Here is a 14,264-nt window from a genome sequence, read left to right as displayed (position 1 = left end):
TGATTGTTGTAGGTACTGATGATGTCGGGATCAAGGGCGGGGACCAGTGAGCTAGCTTAGGTCGGCAGTAGTGGCACCCGAGGACCTCAGTTTCAGCACTTGCCATTTTATTTTTTGATGCTCAAATATTTTACCAGTTGTTAAATACTTTAATTTGTTATTTTTGGCAAGTATTAATTTCTTCCGCTGCTATTTTGAACGTTAAACATTTTATCAGTTTTTTTGGTATGAATGAGGCACTCCATTTATTTTAAAAGAAAATTTTAAATTTCTCGCAAATATTCAAACACGAAATTTCGGGCCGTTATTATGCCAATGGAGGAATGAAGTCTTCGAAGCTCCCTTTTCCATCTCTCATTTATGGAATTTTGGAGTCACAAGGGTTCGTTAAGAACATCACAGAACCATCCACAATGACCAGTGACTCACTGAAGATTGCATCTGCTCTTCTCAAGGGCCCTAGGAAAATAGATCTTCCCTGGATTGACCCTACTTCAGCACCTCCTGTTCCTGAACCGGCTACAAGTTCTACCTCTCATCCCCCTAAAACTGGTTATGTGAAGATTACCGTCGCAGGTGCCCAAGCCCATTTCGATCATGCTCTTAAGAAAATTTCCCAAGCTAAGGCCAACTTGGCCTACTATGAGAGTTTGGCTACTGCCATTCGTGTCATGTTAGAAATGGCCGTTCATGGACAAAAAGGGGGAGATGATCAAACTGGTGCTGGTCCGTCAGGTACCAAGGATGATGGAGAGGATAGTGATGATGAAGAGGAGGACAGTGATGAAGAAGAGGATGGGAATGATTAAATGTTTTTGGGTTTTGCCTCTATTGTTTTTCTGTCTCTATTAGGCTTTAGTGTGTTTTGGTATATGGTTTTGCTTCTTTGTTTGCTCCGTATGGTTCACTGAAATATCAGTAAATTTGTGCAGGTGTTGTCTTCAATGTTGCCAACAAGTTTAACAACACCCATACTAACAGTATTTTATTCAGGGGGAGAAAATATCAAATTCATGGGGAGTTGATGTTAGATGAAAAGTGACATATAAGTTTGATCTCATTTTGTCTAAGAAAGGCAAAAAAGGGGAGATTGAAGGGAAATAATTTCATCGAGTTTAATTGATATGTTCGAATTATTTTCCCTAATATTATTTTCCTTATTGATTTAATTGGGTATAATATTTTTTTATGTGATTTTGCCTTTCCTAGATAATGAGGTAGTTATCGAAATATCTTCTAAATATGATGTTTATTATAGTGAATTCATAAGATATGGTATTAATATTTTAAAAAGAGTTTATTCCTAATAAAACTCTACTTTCCTTGTGTGTTAAGGTTCCTTATGCAGATAGGACTCTACATATATAAAATAGAGGTCAAGCATATTGAAAGTGCTTCGGCATTGACGATACATACATATACGTAGAAAATATTTTGCAGAGCAAAATAATTCTCCAAGCCGTTGAAGTTTGGAAGAGTGGTGTTCGCCGTGTTTTCTTGAATGTTGGGAACATCTGCAGACAACATCTGTGAATAAGTTGGCTGACGACTGTTTTCGTGGATTCCCTTTTTTGGCTCACATTTTTAGCTTTCTTGATTAAGTTTTTATTCTGGTTATTTGTTTTTAGAAAGCATTTGTTTTCTCAACTTGATGAGGAAAAAATTGATTTTATTGACAATCCCTAGTGATAGGTTTTTGTGTAAACGATTTGATTTTCTAGTGATTAATTTTTGCCATAAGGCACCGCACAAGTATTTATACTTGTACATATTTAATCTTGTCCATCTATTTATTTCAAGTCAATTTGTGTTACAAAATATATTTTTCTGCTGCATGTTGTCCGAGATGTTGTAACATATGGCACAACACCTAATTCTCACAAAACATAAATTTATTGTTTTACATCCTATACTGATATATTCATTATTTTTTATATATGTCGGACAAAATAATCCTAACAAAGCCTAATATGACAAAAATTTGAAAGCTCGATTTAGTTTTATTCGAGTATGAGCTTTATTAGAAGTTTGAAATTTTAAAACTTTTAGCTCAAATTCAGTTCAAATTAAAGCTCGAGTTCGAGTTTAGTTCGAAAGATTCGAACATGTTCGCGAACTATTTAAATTATTTCTAAAAAATAAGTACTCGAAAGGCTCGAAATTTTTTGTTTAATATAATTATATTATATTAATAAAGTACTAAAGCTCGCGAGCTATCGAACAACATAATTTTAGTTTGAGTTTGGTTCAGAAAAATTGCGAAATTTTCGAGTTTAGCTCAAATTCGATAAGCTCGAATACAAATCAAATAATTATCAAGCTATCTCGATAATCTCACAAATATATTCTGTTCGTTTACAACCATAGTTATACCCAAACCTGAAATAATCGAGACACCACACGATTTGAAATGTTCAAAACTACAAGTTAAATTAAATAATCTCACCTATTTAAGAAAAAAACTAGGGAAATTCACAATATCTTGAAAATAATATGGGGATAGTCTAGAAAAATAGCTTATAAATCTGAAATTTTGAGTGCTAATAGAACAAACAAGGGTAAATTCTCAAAGCCAAACTTGGGTTTGCGGTGAGTTCTTGTCAAGAAAAATATATTTATACTTTATTTGATCCAAATGAAAAGTTTTTTTCACTCTTTGAATTCACATGTCCTTTCCGATGTGAAAATATGTACAAATCATTCAATATACACTAGTAGAAAAATCGGATTTTACTTCGGCAGGCTTTACTTTGGCAATAATAAATTACGAAGTAATACATTACCAATAACTTCAGTAATAACACAAGCGAAGTAAAATAATGTATTTTACTTCGGATGTTTAAAAACACGTGATTCACTATATTTTTTTATTATATTTTACTTCGGCATATCAATGTTGACGAAGTAATAAAATAAGAAAAATAAGTTCATGCTGAAGTAATAAGATGAACCGCACAGATTAACAAAGGAAACTAAAATATACTAACATTTAGCGACGGTTTGTCGCTAAAAAACCATCGCTGATTTAATCAGCGACGGTTTCTCAAAAAGCTGTCGCTAATAGCGACGATTTGTTCGCGCATATGCGCGCACACTTCAGCGCATATGCGCGAGTGCCTCTGTTCTCGCATCGTAGCTACTGCCCTCCTCGCGCATATGCGCGAGGTCCTCTGCCTACCTCGTGCAAATGCGCGAGAGACACTGCCCTCACACATCAATTTTTGCATTTCAAGTCACGGTTGTTTTTAAACCGTCGCCGATTTATTCAGCGACGGTGTTATAATAAACCGTCGCTATTAGCGACGGATTTTTGAAAACCGTCGCTATTAGAGACGGCTTTTTAGAAAACCGTCGCTGATTCGATATTTATATCATATATCCTTCGCAGACGAGTTCATTATATCCATCTACATTTTCTTTCAAAATTACCCTAACACCACGCCGTTCCACTCACCGCCATTGACTTCGAACCACCAACACCACCGCCGTTCCACTCAACTAGAGGGAAGCAAAACACCACCACCACCATCACCGTTCAAAGCACTGAGTTAGTCCGGCACCAGTTTCCCGAGGTATGGTATTGATTGGAACAATAATTGGTTAATTTTTTGTTGTCGTACCTCTGTTGAGTTATTTATTAATGGCCACCCCCAACCTTATCAGAAGTTTGAAATACATGGTGTTAAGACTTTATAAGTCAAGTGTATTCTAATGGACCATTAGATGGAGTAAGTCTTTCGATACTGTAATTGATATATTGTTGTGTTCAAAGACTCAGTAGTCTATTGTCTTGTATTATCAAGAGCTACTAGTTGAGAAGTCCCTTTCTGTATGACTCAATAGTTTCTGATGAGGTTGGTGGTTGAGATACACACCATTTCTTTGGAGGTGCGTGTTGTTTTCTAAGGCCTTGGTTGTCCGTCTATGGGTTCTTAATGTTCGGCATTGTCTAAAATATTTGTTGTCCCCTTTTTGTAAGGCATTGTCTAATTTTCGGATTTTCATATGCACTGAAAATGACATTATTAAATGTAATATTTTCAGGTTTAGATCAAATTTATTGTTATATATTTCTGGTATTTTGCTGTATTGAAATGGATAATTCTTGAATTCACTCGGATAGAAGGTCAAAAAGTACGAGGAGGGTGTAGAACTGCTTATCAGAGGTTGTTTGGAGAATCCCCATATTGACCTCATTATAATTCATTGTCCTTGTTGCAAATGTAAAAATCTTAAAAAAAGACCAGCTAAGTCCATTCGAGAGCATCTTTGTTTCCATGGTTTTAGTCAAAATTATGTGAATTTGATTTGGCACGGTGAGTCTGCTGAAAGTGACAAAGTAAATTGGAGCACGAACAAGGAGCCAATTGGTAACTATCACGGACACTTTGAAACCACTAATATGTGTGAGGCAGCATATGATAACTATACAGAAAATCCAGAAGCGTTTATGGAATTTTTGGAGGAAGCAGAGAAACCTTTGTATAATGGATGTAAGCGTTACACAAAGTTGAGTGCAATTGTGAAACTATACAACACCAAAGCAAAGCATGGGATGAGTGACGCTCTATTTTCCGATCTACTAATGGATTTTGGGGATATGCTACCAGATAATCACAACCTGCCAACCAAAATGTATGATGTAAAAAAGACATTGAGTTGTTTGGCGTTGAGTCATGAAAAGATTCATGCTTGTTCCAATGATTGCATTCTTTATAGGAAGCAATATAAAGACTGCGTAAGCTGCCGTAAATGTGGCTTGTCACGGTGGAAGCTAACCAAGAAGAACGTTGAGAAGAAAGGTGTTCCTACAAAGGTTTTGTGGTATTTCCCTCCCATACCAAGATTTAAGCGCATGTTTAAATCTCTACATACCTCGAAAAATTTAACATGGCATGCAGAAACCACAGGAGTTCCCGGTCAGTTACGTCATCCAGCTGATTCGCCATCTTCGAAGTTGGTGGATCATATGTGGCCCGACTATAAATGGAAAACTATTGTGACAAAGTAAGTAGTAGCTTATGTTGGTTTTGAATACATTAACTTATAAATATGCAAAAAAATAACTTCTTACTTTTTAAAATGTAGTAGGGTGAAGATGTACAATGCCTCCAAGGGTATTTCTAAAGGGCCAGGTTTTAAAATATTGACGGTATGTATGGTACTTATTTATGAATACATGAATTTGTAGTGGTTATTAATTAGATAGTGATTGTTGCATTAACTTTTCAATTCCATTATAGGGTAATCTGAAACAAAGTGGTTCGGTTGAGTGTGGATATTGTGTGATGAGGTACATGAAAGAGATAGTCGATTGCGATGATCCACTGTTGGAGAAGATGGTGAGTTTCTTCTTGGGATAAATTTGTTGATTGATTGAGATGAATTGTTGTCATTTAGATATATTTTATTGTGGAGATAATGTGTTGCCATTGGGATATATTTTATTGTTGAGATAATGTGTTGTTGTTGAGATAATGTGTTGCCCTTGGGATATATTTTACTGTTGAGATAATGTGTTGCCATTGGTATATATTTTATTGTTGAGATAATTGCTTGAGATGAATTGTTGTCATTGTGATATATTTTATATTATTGATAAAAAAGGAAATTTTGTTCCTGATTTTCATATCTTCTGTGTTGTGATCTTAAGCTTTTGTGTTTATTCTGTTTATTGCTGATATATGTTTTGTTAAAATACTTTCTTTTCATTTGTTTTATTTGGTGGGTTGTTGGTTTTATCAAGAAATTTGAAGCCCAGAAATCATATACGGGAGTATGATTCTGGACTGTACGTGTTGTCTTTTTATCAAGATTCTTGTATCATTTCCAAGTGGCACAAATTCAATCTGTTCTTACTTTTAAGTTGATTTCGCTTCTTGAAACAAGAAGTTGGGTGGCTTCAGATTTTGTTGGAGTTTAAGGTGTCTGGTTTTGTCTTTTCCTGTTTTTTTGGTCTATATATGTCCTCATTGGTTCCCTCATATCGGATTGAACTCGAGACTCTTGTTGTCTGCGTTTATTGGTATATGCATCATGTTAATCATATCAAAATTGTCTCATATATTAATTCTTTTACGTTAATCCTCAAATTAATATGGTTTTACTTTTTTGTGACAGCTTGTTCTTCGAAAAAAAATATGTTGTACATGGGAAATTCTTATAATTGTTTTTAAGCATGGGTTTATTATATTTGTGTTCCAAGATTAAGTTTTAATTTTCCTAGCTAGCTTGGCGGCTCATCCAGCCTTACGTTTTTTATGTTTTAATCATCCAGCCTTACGTTTTTAATGTTTCAAATTTCAGTTTGCAGGATGCATTAAGAACCAATATTACACCCAATGTAAATATGACGAGGTTAGAAGTGAATGGAGTGAAAATTTGTTTGCTCCTATGTAGATGCTTAGATGAGTGATGTATGTTGGGATAAATATTTTGTTTGTCATTGTGGATTTTTGGATATACTTTTGGTTTTGTGGATACATTTTTTGGGTTACTTGTGGATTGATGAATATGTAATTGTGGATTCGTGGATATTAATAATTTTTAGATGGATAATTTATGAGTTTAATTATATTAGTGTATTAAGTCATATATTGCGAAATCTTTTTTTAACAATTATTCATCAAAATAAAAAAAAAAATGAAGTGTAATAGGTAAATTACTTCGTTGTTATTTGCAAATTGTGAAATAACATAATATTAAATACTTCGTCAATAAGAAATCAGACGAAGTGATAGAATTAATTTACTTCAACATTGTTCTGTTAAAGCGAAGTTGTTTTGCGCAATTACTTCATCAAAATACAAATTACTGAAGTCTTTCGAACCACTTACTTCGTCACTAAATGTAAATTGTGAAGTAACATAATATAAAATACTTCAACAAATAGGATAAATGCTGAAGTTATAGATTATATTTACTTCCACAAATAGGATAAATTGTGAAGTTGTTTGTGTCTATTACCTCATCAACATACATAACTACCAGGTCTTTCAGATGAATTACTTCGTCGATTATTGTAAAAATTGAAGTAAAATATTATAAACTACTTCGCTAAATAATAATTAAGACGAAGTTATATATAATATATTACTTCATTATTTACAATAATCGATGAAGTAAAACACATTTCTTACTTCGGCACCGGTCCAATTCTAGACCGGTTTTCCTTCGAAAACCGGCCAAAGACTTCAGTATTTTCAATCACACAACTTCGGTTATTATGCGAAGTAAAAGGTATATCTATTACTTCACGTCCATATACTTCGGCAATTAACTATCTTATTACTTCATTGAATACGCGAAGTAAAAAACGATTTTTCTACTAGTGATATAGTATAAATATATGATTTTTCAGTAACATTTATTGCTAGGTGTTCAGTTATAAAAATCTTTGACCTATATGTGTTTGGCAACAACTTGTGTGAGGCGGTCTCACGGGTCGTATTTGTGAGACGGATCTCTTATTTGGGTCATCCATGAAAAAGTACTATTTTTTATGCTAAGAGTATTACTTTCTATTGTGAATATAGGTAGGGTTGACCCGTCTCACAGATTAGGATCCGTGATACGGTCTCACATGAGACCCACTCGTGTTTTACATTTCATATCTTTAAAACCGAAAGTGCAAATTATGATTTTATACCCAATTTGAGTCAAGTGACATCATAAACATATTAATCAATAAATTCATTTAATATTTTTTTATACTAAAATTTCTTAAATTAGTGCATCAAATTTTTAATATTTTGTTCTCAAAATGTATAGTAAATGTTGTTATTAATAAAATTGTTTCAATTTATACTCACAATATTATTTTTGTACTAAATCCGAAACAGATGGTATGCAAATATCATATATTAATATCATGTTTTCATATTTTGTACTGATTTTTATCTGTAAAAAGACATGTTAGTGTAAGAAAATGTGACACATATCAGAATAAGAACAGACGTGTAGGAAATGGCGACATCCATTGCCTACAACTTTTGACAAACGTGCTCAACTTTAGAAACTGAGATGCGTACATGTTTCTTCTTCTGAATCTCGGCTCCCAATACACTCATCGATGGTATGAGAAAACGCCTATAAATAGAGCGATTGAGGTCCCTAAGCACACACACACCTCGTAAAGAAATATACACCATCTATCGAGAGGGTGGAGTGCTTAGAAGGCTTCAACCGAGAAGGAAAGCAGAGAATTTCAAAGTTTTCAATGGCCGGAGGTAACACTCGATTGAAGCTTCCGCATATTATATCATGTTTATATATACGTAGAAACATGATTTTTGAGAAAAATCTCTAACATTTGGTATCAGAGCCGTTATACCTCTGCCTTGAAAATTTGTTTTCATATCATGAAATTTTTGGAAAAGAATTTTAAGTTTTACGTAAGAAACTTGAAATTTAAAGTTTGGAGATCATAAAATGTAATGCCCGAATTTTGATATAATATGGCAGTAGTTGTGATGGTTCTTGGCTTTACGATATGGTATGAATGGTAATGAATGTTATAGAATTGAATAGATAATGGATGGGTGGAATCAAAGGTTGAAGTTGAGCTAAATAGGTAATGGACGTGCAGAAACGTTATGAAAAATGTGACAGTAGTTGTGGTTTTTAGCATAATGTTTTGTATATTGATCCAATTGATGTGAGGCCTTTTTCATTAGAAAGATAAGACAGAAGGCTATAACTTTGTTATTTTGAGTTTCGGTCAAATCATTAGGGAAGACGAGCCAAAAGCGCCCCGAAGTGTGTCGTGCGTATCGTCGTTCCTATAATGACACATGTTGGGAGAATGGGCATAACTTTTTACTCAGACCTCCAAATGACCTGAAATTTGGGGAGCTGCAAGCCAAGACATAGGGCTACAACTTTGTAGTTTACCACTTTCGCAAATTCTGAAGTTAAAAATGTGTTTGGACAGAATACCGCGCGCCCCTGCGCCAGAACCCGTGCTGTAGCGCGCCCATTGCTGGAATTTTGTTGTTTGTGCAGTATGGTGCGCGCCCCAGCGCCAAATCACGCGCCATGGCGCCCAGCACTTGTACAAAAACGTGTTTTGGTGTTTGGGAAGGCATAAAATCGAATGGGATCCTCTTTCTACTCATTTTCCTTCTCATTCTTCTCTCTATCGGTTAGAAGCTAGGGTTCTCTCCTTCCTTCCATTTTCTAAATTATTCTTAAATCTATGGGAGATTTGTTCAAGGAAATTATGAAATGAAGTTAGATTTGTGATCCTCTCTCCAAGATCTTTAAGATGGTGTAAGTATGTTATATTTTTATTCAAGTTTGGAAATGGGATGAAGTTAGAATTGATATTTGAGTTGATATTTGAGATATTGAGATGTTGGAGATGTTGTGATTGTGTTGGTTTGAATTTTTTAAAATAGAATTGAAGAGGAGCTAACTCTTTAGCACGCACGCCACGTGTTTGACAAAATGATTCAATGAATGTTTTATGGCATATTACTGTTAAGAAATGATACGGATTACTTCTTTACACAATTGTTGGAATTTGAGTTTTCTTGAATATCTAATTTGCGGATATTGATTTGAAGCCATATTGAATTGATTATGAATTTTGTACAAAAATTGCTCTGTTTTGATAAATTATCCGAGTTCTTGAGTTATAGTAGAATTCAAAGGTTCAAGACTTCTCACCTACACATTTCGATCTTCCTTTGGTAATATTTGAAAGGTATGTTACGGTCGGTAACATACGAGGTAAAAGTATCATTTTCATTTTAAATTGAAAATTCGATGGCTTGATGAATTATTTGTGATTTGTTGATGATTGTTCTTTTGAGATGAGCTTATCATGATATTGACTTGATGAGATTGAAATGCATCATTGCATTGCATATTGAGCCACTTTTTGATTCAGATTTGATATGGCGGAGGTCGCCTTGATATACTGATTTGTTGGACGTATGGGGCTATAGTTGAGTTGGCATAGTGTATGCGGAGGTCGCTGCTATGGCCTGAACACTCTCTGTAGGCGCACCATAGTCCTGGGATTGTAGAACACAGCACTCTACCCCGAGCGGTTGAGTCGGTGGATGTTGCTGGGTGATTCTATTCCCTTGGGTACCCTATGACCAGATGATTCACTTGATCTTGAGATTTATTGATAGCCCACAGCTTCTGATCATGCATTGCATTATATTGAATCTTTATGAATTTATATGAACTATGTGAAATTTTAATTCTCATATGTTATTGATTGTATCATACTGGGTTTATACTCACCGGCATGTCGGCTACCTCTTGTTTTCATGTGCTTGATGGTAGGTGAGGCGAGGTTTGGGATGCCAGAGTCCAGTTCCAGGCGAGGAGATACGAGTTAGAGTGGGATTCTCGGGTCTTAGGAGCTATTTTTTGATATTTGGATTATTCTGGTTCACTACTTTGGTTTGACATGTTGAAAATTTTATTTCAAACATTTGTGAACTTTAAATTATTTTGACGTTGTTTATGTGGATTGTGAACCAGAAATTATGCATTTACTAAATCGTTTGGTTTGTTACATTTAAAATTATTAATATTAGATATCGGACTCGAGGCCCCACATAAAATTAAGAAACTTACCTGAGAATTTTGTTCTCGGTTCCACCTTTAAAATCTTCCTTGAAGTCTTGAAAATTGGAGAATTTCTAAAAAAAAAGAATTTTGAATGAATTTTCTCTACGGAGAAAATTGCCGAAGATGTTGCAGAAGAAAAGAGGTTGAAGATAACTTTGCAAACTGACTTCAATAATGAATTAAGAATGCAAATAACGTGCATGTGTGTGGAGAAGAACAAGCTTGCTGGAGTCTATTATCATAGACAATGGAATCCACTAATTAAATGTGTAGAACGTGTATATGGAGCCTGCAATTCACAATTCAATCAATTGCCGTTGAGTATTCCTTATATAAACAAATATAAAAAATTGTGGGACCCACACATTTGGACAATTGATTGCAATTGTCGTTAATTTTTTATTTAATTAATTAATTATTAATTAATTAATTAATGTGTAATTAAGTTATATGTATAGTTTAGTATACATATAACATTTGGTCAAATAATTTGTACACATTAAGTTCGAAGTAATTTCTAATACATGTTTAGAAATTATTTTTGCATGTTAGATAATGTCAAATATTACGGATAAGTGTTTGATTTGTACATGCAAATTTAATATCGTGTTTGCATTTATGCATTTATTCTTGAAATTTAAATGCAAATTGTATTGAAAAATATTTTGAAAATCAATATTCACATTATGTTCATATTAAATTATACTGAGATGAACATATCAAGTAAGATGTGAGTATAATCTAATAAAATATTTCAGATATTCACAAATGAACAAATAATCCTCACTTTATCACTACTCTGATAAAAGAGAAAAACTGATGAGGAGCTCACATTTTTATGTGATCCTCACTTTATCACTACTCTGATTGAAGAGAAAAACTGATGGGGAATGTAATTGTTCATATTAAGTAAAAATGTGAATATAAAGTTATTTAATATGAAAAATTTTGGCTTATAAAGATTCACATAAATGTTGATAATTAAGTTGAATAATAATTATAAGGTGGCATAAGAAAACATGATCTGAGGAAGTTCTTCATAGACCGGTTTAAACTGACTTGACTAGCCACTGGTCTCCCTGATGAGCATTGCTCTGTCTAGGAATTGGGTATTTAAAGGACCTTAGCACTACCTATCTTTCCTGGGAGCATTCTTGGAAAGTGTTGATTGCGAAATAATTATTATATATAAAGCATTAAGTAAAGCCAAAATTTTGTCCGCTGAACCGTATAATTTTAAATAATTGAGGAATAGCCACAACATCCTTAATTATGAAAAATTATGCATTAAATGAGTTTGGATCACATAGTAGACATCAATTGTAATTAATTATATAAACATAATAAAATTTACCCCGCAGAGATTTTTATTATATTTATATAACTAATTAGGTTAAAATATCAAACTATATTTTTCTTAATTTACCCACAGGAATTAAGGAAAATACATTTTGATAGTTTTATCATAAAGTTACAGAAAAATCTTATTGAATTAAAATTTTAGCCCACAAGCAAATTTTATGTCACTAGATTTTTCAAACATGAATTACATTGGTAAAACATGATATTGTCTCAAATTTTTAAGCATATGATATTTTGTAAAGTTATGCAACCTGCGAGTTTTTCTGATATGAAATGTGACATTCTCGATCTAAAGGGCGATAATTATAGAATTTGGAAAGAAAGAATTCTTCTTCAATTAAGGTGTATGGATATTGATTATGCTATACGGAAAGACGAACCATCTGCTATTACTGAAAACAGCATTCCGGATGATGTTGATCTTTAGGAAAAATGGGAACGATCTAATCGACTGCGCATAATGTTAATAAAGACCAAAATCTCTGCTGGTATGTGTGGTTCTGTCGATCAGCATAATAATGTCAAAGAATTACTGAAGGCTATTGATGAACAGTTTCAGTCTTCAGATAAAGCACTTGCTAGCACCCTAATTATGGAATTCTCTTCATTAAGGCTCACCAGTGTGAGAGGTGTGCGAGAGCACATAATGAAAATGCGGGACATAGCGGCTCGGCTCAAGACACTTGAAGTGGAAATGTCTGAGACTTTTTTTGTGCACTACATTTTATGCACTCTTCCACAGCAATATGGACCCTTTAAAATTTCCTACAACACACATAAGGATAAATGGTCAATTAATGAATTAATGACCATGTGTGTTCAAGAGAAAGAAAGGCTGTTGATGGAAACAAGTGATAATGTCTTTATGACCACACAAGGAAATTAAAAGCAAGCCAAAGCCAAGGGAAAAAGGGAAAGGAATAATTCCACCTCAACATGATATCAAGAAAGAATCCAAGTGTTTCTTTTGTAAAAAGACGAGACACATTAAGAAGGATTGCAATAAATTTAAGGTCTGGCTTGAAAAGAAAGGTATTCCTACTTCATTTGTCTGTTATGAATCTATTATGGTTAATATGATTTATAACACATGGTGGATTGATTCTGGTTCTACAATCCATGTTATAAATACCTTGCAGGGTATGCAAAACTTAAGGAAACCAATAGAAAATGAGCGGAACATCTATTCAGGAAACAAGATGTCTTCGCATGTGGAGACTATTGGGACTTGCTGCCTAGTATTAAATAGTGGTTATATTTTAAAATTGGAAAAGACCTTTTATGTTCCTAGTTTTTCTAGGAATTTAATTTCAGTATCAAAACTTGTACCTTTTGGTTATTCCTTTCAGTTTTTGAATAAACCAATAAATTTGTTTTATAAATCAAATCTTATTGGAAATGGTACATTGGTTGATGGTCTTTTCTCTATTTCTTTACAAAATAATAACACCACTATGCATGTTCAAGGAGGTATTAAAAGATGTGTTATAAATGAAGATTTCTCTATTTTGTGGCACAGGAGTTTGAGACATATCTCCATAGAAAGGATTAAAAGATTAGTGAATGATGGAGTACTTAGTACTTTAGCTTTTCCTGATTTTGAGACTTGTGTGGACTGCATTAAGGGAAAGCAGACCAATAAGTTTAAAAAGGGTGCCAAGAGGAGTACAGAAATATTAGAAATCAAACATTCAGATATTTGTTGTCCAGATATGGACATGCAAAGTCCGAAATACTTCATTTCTTTCATTGATGATTACTCACGATACATGTATATCTACATGCTTCATAACAAAAACGAAGCACTAGAAGCCTTTAAAGTTTTCAAGGCTGAAGTGGAGAAGCGATGTCGAAAACATATTAAGATTGTGAGAACTGATAGAGGTGGAGAATATTACGGTAGATACACTGAGAAAGGACCAACACCTGGTCCGTTTGCGAAGTTTCTTCAAGAACATGGGATTGTTGCCCATTATACTATGTCTGGTTCTCCGGACCAAAATGGCGTAGCTGAGAGGAGAAACCGAACATTATTGGACATGGTGAGGAGCATGTTTAGTAGCTCTAAACTTCTTAAATCTTTGTGGACTGAAGCTCTTAAGACAGCTGTGTATATATTAAACCGAGTTCCAACTAAGGCTGTCCCAAAGATGCCATTTGAGTTATTTAAAGGTTGGAAACCAAGTTTGCAACATATACGCGTTTGGGGTTGTCCTTATGAAATAAGAGTTTATAACCCACGTGAAAAGAAACTGGACCCAAGAACTATAAGTGGATATTTCATTGGGTATGCCAAAAAATCCAAATGGTAC

This window comes from Primulina eburnea, chromosome 5 (genome assembly GCF_022965805.1).
Source record: "Primulina eburnea isolate SZY01 chromosome 5, ASM2296580v1, whole genome shotgun sequence".
Classification (NCBI taxonomy): domain Eukaryota; kingdom Viridiplantae; phylum Streptophyta; class Magnoliopsida; order Lamiales; family Gesneriaceae; genus Primulina; species Primulina eburnea.
Note: the sequence above shows the minus strand (reverse complement) of the source record.